The sequence below is a fragment of the Nicotiana tomentosiformis genome, chromosome 2, assembly GCF_000390325.3.
Source record: "Nicotiana tomentosiformis chromosome 2, ASM39032v3, whole genome shotgun sequence".
Taxonomy (NCBI): Eukaryota; Viridiplantae; Streptophyta; class Magnoliopsida; order Solanales; family Solanaceae; genus Nicotiana; species Nicotiana tomentosiformis.
This window is the reverse complement of record NC_090813.1, coordinates 113,895,007-113,903,589: the sequence shown is the minus strand read 5'-3', so window position 1 is coordinate 113,903,589 and position 8,583 is coordinate 113,895,007.

Here is an 8,583-nt window from a genome sequence, read left to right as displayed (position 1 = left end):
TAAAAGATATATATGAAACATGGGGTAAATAATTCCACCTGTGAGTCTAAATAATTTTGTGAATCCTGAAATATTTATAATGCCATGCACGTGCATGTAAATGTCGTATCATGCATAGGTATAGGTCTACATAACATCATCAATCCTCTGAGGGCATCCCATTGTATCATCTCGGCCACTATGGGTAAAATCATCAACATATACCAACTGATCAAGCGGTGGTGCGTATATAACATCGTAACCTTTTTCCATATCCCATATACATATAATATATGCATATATAACGCCTTCTGGACATGGGTCAATGTACATGTATAAATGCATGAAATACATAAGAAATACGTTAATAAGATTTCTCAAATATCATAAAATTAATATGCCTTTCGGACAAACTTTATCAAATACATATTTTTCTTAGACCCATGAATAAAGGATATAATAATAATTCACATAGGGAATCAAGAATATAGACACCCCTAGTATTTCTATGAATAGGGTCATTTATGAAAGTTGCATATTTTGCTCATTTCGTTTGTATCATTTGGATCATGCCAAAAAGAAAGAAGGGATAGCCTTAACATACCTCAAGTCGTCAATGCAACTCAATAACAAGCTTATGACAACTAGCGCACCAACCCTGTAACAAAAAAATGTGTGTACAATTTAGATGGCAATAGTATATTACGTATCTCAAACGATAACTCGATTCGAAAATAAAACGGACAACATTTCCCTTGATTTTACTGCTCCCTCAAGCCTACTATAGGCGAGATAAAAACATAATACAATCAGCAACTCAAAACCAACCTAACTACAATTTGGGACCTTCAATACAACAAAACCCCAAATATACCATAATACACCCAATCAACAAGTTATCAATTAGTCTATAACTACAACGACGAGCGACCAACCTACTACCCTACCGCATGTGGCATTTCTCCACGCCCTTTTTATCCTTCCAAACTCCATAAATCAGCAGCACAATAGACATCCCAAAAGAAACATGAAACAACCCACAAAATAATCCACTACAAGTCAAATAACTCGAACTCACGGCTTTCGATCACCGTCCCGTGAGGTCTAACTATTAGGAAACAAATTTATCAACTTTTATTGATATTTTAAAGCTTAAATACAAAAATTAGGAATTTTTATTAACTATCAAATACATTCCAAAACTCAAACTACAAAGAAAAAGAAAGGCGATATAGCGATACTTACGTCGTAGGGATCGTTATGATGTTATCGCTTCTCGATTTCGTACCCGGGATGTTAGTATTATTTGAAGCACTATTAGAGAACTCAAGGTCCGTTTTTATGGAGTTCTCTGGTCAGATTATGTGTAAAAATTAAGAGAGACAGAGAAATAGAGAGACGAGTTAAAGCTATATAACAACTTTTGAAAAGTCAAAAGGTGCTAGCTTGGCACCCTCTGATTTGCCCATCTTCTGACACTTATATCTTTTTATGAAGATATCGTATGAATGAATGGTTAAGAGAGTTGAAAACTACATTCCAAGACCTTTAATTTGGTATATAATATGTCCCAAAAGACCTCATATATCACACGAAATATATTTCTTAAAAAGCTCTGTTATAGGCAAATTCTTAGTTGGTTTTTCCGCAACTTTAATCCGATTTTCCCCAAACTTTATATGTTTTATCCAAATATCATATATAGTTATATTATGACAATAAACTTATTTAAATCATGATTAACAAGTCTCATATTTATTATACGTCACCTTGGGACACACAGGGTGTAACAATCTTCCCCCCTTAGAAATATTCGTCCTCGAATGTTAAACTCCCAGACATTTATAGATATTTTTGGCAGAGTCTCCTCTGTAATGGTGCCATTATTAACCTGTCAGACAGAAAACCGAACAATACAAAGCCACACAGGGCCACAATCAACAATAACACCAATGGTCTCATACAACTAATGAAATTAACTAACATAAGAATCTAGTACCATGTATGTACCTAAGGCTGTGATGTCTCAGTCCGATCCTCATCCGGAAGCGGACACAAGTGAGGATACCTAGACTTCATGTCTTCTTTAGATTCCCAAGTCATCTCCTCCACATTATTATTCCTCCAAAGCATTTTAACTGAAGCTACGTCATTTGTTCTCAATATCCGAACTTGTCTATCTAGTATAGCAATGGGAGTTTCCTCATAAGATAGATGCTCTGTGACCTGAACATTGTCAACTGGAACAACTTTAGAAATATCTCTAATACACTTGCAGAGCATAAACACGTGAAAAACTAGATGTACTGACTCCAAGTTGGAAGGCAAGTCTAACTCATATGCTACCTGGCCTACTCTGCGTATGATCTTATAAGGTCCAATGTACCGAGGGCTAAGCTTTCCTTTCTTACCGAATCTTATAACGCCTTTCATCGGTGATACCTTTATGAATACCCAGTCATCTACCTGAAACTTCAAGTCTCGTTGTCAATTATCTGCATATGACTTCTGGCGACTTTGAGCTGCTAATAGCCTTTCACGTATAAGCTTAATCTTCTCAACTGACTGTTGTAGCAATTCTGGTCCTATTAACTTAGTTTCCCCAACTTCGAACCATCCAATCGGAGACCTACACTTTCGTCCATAAAGAGCTTCGTATGGAGCCATCTGAATGCTGGAATGATAACTATTATTATATGCGAACTCAATAAGTGGAAGATGATCATCCCAGCTACCCCTGAAGTCCATCACACAAGCCCATAACATATCTTCCAGTGTCTGAATAGTACGCTCAGCCTGACCGTTTGTCTGGGGATGAATTGTTGTACTAAGACTCACCTGAGTCCCCAATCCTTTTTGGAAGGACCTCCAAAAATTAGTTGTAAACTGAGCACCTCTATCTAAGATAATAGATATTGGGACACCATGAAGTCGTACTATCTCCTGAATGTAAATCCTTGCATAATCTTCTGTTGAATACGTAGTCCTGATAGGTATAAAATATGTTGAATTTGTAAGTCTATCAATAATAATCCAAATAGAATCGAACTTACGCTGGGCACGAGGTAAGCCTATGATGAAATCCATGTTAATCACTTCCCATTTCCAAGTCGGAATCTCTATAGCCTGCAATAATCCATCGAGTTTCTGATGCTCAATCTTAACTTGCTGACAATTAGGGCACTGAGCAACAAACTCTGCTCTATCCTTCTTCATTCTGTCCCACCAGTATATTCCCCTGATATCATGATACATCTTCGTCGCTCCTGGATGAATTGAATAACGAGAATAGTGAGCTTCTCCCATAACCTGCTGGCGCAACCCTACTACATTAGGAACACATAATCGACCTCAATATCTAAGGACTCCATCTCCTGTGATCTCCTATGATGTCTTCTCCTTTTGAGGGGTTGTATCTCTGTAGTGAGCTAGCACAGGATCTTTATACTAGCGTTCCTTCACTTCAGTTACTAGAGAGGATGTTGTCGTGTCCTGAATAGTAACTCTTGTATCCACCTGAATCTAATAATGGAGCTCCAAGATTAGCTAGCTGATGAATCTCACAAGCTATCTCACTCTTCGCTGGCTGTAAATATGATAAGCTACCTATAGATCTACGACTGAGGGCGTCGGCTACTACATTCGCCTTTCCTGGATGGTATAAAATATCAACATCATAGTCTTTTAGTAACTCCAACCATCGCCTATGACGTAAATTCAATTCCTTTTTCTTGAATATATACTGAAGGCTCCTATGGTCTGTATAGATATCAACATGAATGTCATACAAATAGTGCCTCTACATCTTTAGTGCATGAATCACCGCGGCTAACTCTAAATCGTGGGTCGGGCAATGTTTCTCGTGGTTTCTTAGTTGTTTAGAAGCATAAGCGATAACCTTACCATGCTGCATCAATACACAACCCAATCCAATGCCCGAGACATCACAATAGATAGCATAACCATCGGTCCCTTCTAGAAGTGTTAGAACCGGTGTTGAAGTCAATCTTTCCTTCAATGCCTGGAAACTCTGCTCACAAGCATCATTCCACTGAAACTTGGTTGCCTTCTGAGTCAACTTTGTCAATGGTGCTGAAAGGGAAGAAAACCCCTCTATAAATCTCCTATAATAACCTGCCAAACCCAGGAAGCTACAAACCTCTATCGGTGCCGTGGGTCTAGGCCAAGTCTTCATTTGCCTCAATCTTCTGTGTATCGACTCGGATACCCTCACCCGAAATAATATGACCAAGGAAGGCTACATAATTCATCGAAAATTCACATTTAGAGAATTTTGCATACAACTTCCTTTCTTGTAGATCTCCGAGCACAGTACATAAATGATCTGCATGCTCAACCTCTGAACGATAATAAACCAAAATATCATCTATAAATACAATCACGAACAGATCTAGAAAGGGCCTGAACACACGGTTTATCAAGTCCATGAATACCGCTGGGGCATTGGTCAAACCGAATGACATAACACGAAACTCAAAGTGCCCGTATCTGGTCTTGAATGCTGTCTTCGGAATATCCTTCTCTCTAACTCTTACCTGATGGTACCTCGACCTCAAGTCTATCATTGAGAAACACCTGGCACCCTGTAACTGATCAAATAAATCATCAATCCTCGGGAGTGGGTACTTATTCTTGATCGTCGCCTTATTCAACTGTCTGTAATCAATACACATCCGCAAGGAACCATCTTTCTTTCTCACAAATAACACAGGTGCTCCCCACGGTGATGTACTGGGTCTGATAAAGCCTTTTTCAAGCAAATCCCCAGTTGTTCTTTCAACTCTCTCAACTCCACAGGTGCCATTCTATAAGGAGGAATAGATATCGGCTGAGTATCTGGTAATGTGTCAATAGCAAACTTAATCTCCCACTCTGGCAGAAGGCCTGGAAGCTCATCGGTAAAAACATCGGGAAACTCATTAACCACCGGAATAGATTGGAGGGTCGGTGACTCTGCTTTCACATCCGGTACCCGAACTAAGTGATAAATATAGCCCTTTTTGATTATCTTCCTATCCTTGAGATAGGAAATAAACCTACCTCTCGGCGATGCAGTATTACATTTCCACTCTAGAACTGGCTCCCCTGGAAACTGGAACCGAACCATATTTGATCTACAATCAACGTTAGCATAACAAGACGCCAACCAATCCATACCCATTATAATATCGAATTCTACCATATCTAGCTCAATCGGGTCTGTTACTGTAGAACGACTAAGAACTACTACTATACAATCTCTATATACCCGTCTAGCTATCACTAGATCCCCAAACAGGTGTAGACACCTCAAAAGGTTTAATCAACCCAGGTTCTATTCCAAACTTGCTAGCAACCAACGGAGTGACATACAATAAGGTGAAACCTGGATCAATCAATGCATATACATCATATGAGGAGACTGATAATATACCTGTAACAACATCAGGTGATGATTCCTGATCCTGTCGACCCGCTAATGCATAAATGCGGTTCTGAGGACCGCTCGAGCTAGATGTTCTACTTCTGCCTCTACCACGGCCGGCTAGTGCCTGTGATCCTTGCCTAGGGGGCGTACTGATGATGATGAACAATCTATAAATCCCGCTGGCTGAACTATACCTGCACCACCTCTCATCGGATAATCTCTCATAACATGGCCTGGATAACCACAAGTATAACAAACACCCAACCCCACGAGGCACTACCCGACATGATGCTTACCACACTGAGCACGTCGTGTCATGGGTGGCCTCATCTGACTTGACTCACCCCTATACTGAGAACAAGAAGCCCTGTAACTTTTACTGGGCCCTGAATATGTGGAACGATCAAATCTCCTACCGAAAAATTGAGGGGGTGTACTAGCTAATGGCTGAGCTAGATACCTCGGATATTGATGTCTCTGACCACCTCGAAACTCACCAGAAGGACTTGAAGATCTCGCTCTCTTACTCTATCCCCTATCATGCTCACGATCAGCCATCTGCTTCTGCTTACGCTCTTTTACACCCTGAGCGTATGCCTGAATACGAGAAATATCAATGCCGGGATGAAGTGAGACCGACATACAGACATTGAGAAGGTGCGACTCCAACCCCATCACGAACTGGTGAACCCGATCCTTCATCTTAGCTACAATAGTGGGAGCATACCTAGCCAAAGAATCAAATTGAAGGTTGTACTCCCGAACACTCATATTACCCTATCGAAGAGTCAAGAACCTATCAACTCTGACCCGTCTAAGCTCTGGTGGCAAATAATAACGAAGAAAAGCCTCTGTAAAATCCTGCTATACTGCTGGAAGGGAATCCTCACCGCTGGACAACTCCCAAGACTCATACCAAGTAATTTCAATATCCCGAAGTCTATAGAAAGCTAGCACAACTGACTCAGTCGCAGTGACCTTCATTACCCTCAAAGTCCTCTGCATCCTATCGATAAATACTTGAGGGTCCTCATTTGGATCTGCTCCAGTGAAATTCGGAGGGTCAAAATTAATGAAATCACGAACCCTCGCACTAATGGCCCTATATGTATGACCAATACCAACCTCCTAGCGTCGAATGAGGAGCTAGGGGTACTGGAGCGGGTGCCCCTCGGATCTCATCTAGAGAGGGCATGGTATATGAAGTCTGAGATGGAGTCTCACTATGCGACTCTCCCCGAGACTTGGTAACTCGTGGCGCTCTACTTGTAGTCTCATCATCCACGAACTTGCCCTTCTGGGCGGCTGTAGCCTTCTTGGGCATAGCTGAAAACATAACATGTCGTTAGGCAAATGAATTCTTATATCGCACGATCTAAGATAAGAAAGAAAAGTAACCATCCTAAATATCTTGTAGCCTCATGTCTATAAGTGTGGTGCACAACACACCTATTAACAAGACTCTACTAAACATGGTCTGTAGACAACCCTAGGACAGAACTGCTCTGATACCACTTTTATCACGACCCAAACCGATGGGCTGTGACGAGTGCCTTAGTTCTACCTATCGAGCACCCCTAAGCATTCGTCTAAGATATAAACATGAAATAATTGTAGGCCATGTATAACATCTGGAAATAAACTACTAATCCATATGAACAACCTACGTGAGAAAACATGCCCAAAAGACACACACACACACATATATATATATATATATATACGGAATATGGTAGGGCGAGCCGACAAGACCACATACTATATAACTATACATGATTGTCTACAGACCTCTATTAGAGTGTACAACTATATAAAGGACGGGACTGGGCCCCGTCGTACCCATATATGTATGCAAACACATCGTACCAAAACTCAAAGCAGATTCGAATCAAATGGAGCACACCAACTCTCGCTGATCAAGGATCCTAAGAAGGGGGACCGTCAACCTGTCTACTTGCGCCCCGCAGGCATGAAACGCAGCGTCCCCAGGCAAAAAGGAACGTCAATACGAATAATGTACTGAGTATGTAAAACATGAAAATCAGTACATAAAAGACATAGATGAAACATGGGGTAAAGAATTCCACCTATGAGTCTAAATAACTTTGTGAATCCTGAAATATTTATAATGTCATGCACGTGCATGTAAATGTCATATTATACATAGGTATAGGTGTACATAACATCATCAGGCCTCTGAGGGCATTTCATCGTATAATCTCGGCCACTATAGGCAAAATCATTAACATATATTAGCTGATCAAGTGGTGGTGTGTATATGATGCCGTAACCTTTTCCTATATCCCATATACATATAATATACGCGTATATAACGCCTTTTGGTCATGCGTCAATGTACATGTATAAATGCATGAAATGCATAAGAAATACGTTAATAAGATTTCTCGAATATCATAAAATTAATATGTCTTTCGGACAAACTTTATCAAATACGTATTTTTCTGAGACCCATGAATAGAGGATATAATAATAATTCACATAGGGAATCAAGAATATAGACACCCTTAGTATTTCTATGAATAGGGTTATTTATGAAAGTTGCGTATTTTGCTCGTTTCGTTTGTATCATTTAGATCATGCCAAAAAGAAAGAAGGGATAGCCTTAACATAACTCAAGTCGTCAATGCAACTCAACAACAAGCTTATGACAACTAGCGCGCCAACCCATTAATAAAAAAATGCGTGTACAATTTAGATGGCGATAGTATATTACGTATCTCAAACGATAACTCGATTCTAAAATAAAACGGGCAGTATATTACGTATCTCAAACGATAACTCGATTCTAAAATTTAAAACGGACAACATTTCCCTTAATTTTACTGCTCCCTCAAGCCTACTATAGGCGAGATAAAAACATAATACAATCAGCAACTCAAAACCAACCTAATTACAATTCAGGACCTTCAATACAACAAAACCCCAATTATACCATAATACACCCAATCAACAAGTTATCAATTAGCTAGTAACTACAACGACGAGTGACCAACCTACTACCCTACCTCATGTGGCGTTTCTCCATGCCCTTTTTTCCTTCCAAACTCCACAAATCAGCAGCACAATAGACAGCCCAAAAATAACACAAAATAACCCACAAAATAGTCCACTACAAGTCAAATAACTCGAACTCACGACTTTCGATCACCGTCCCA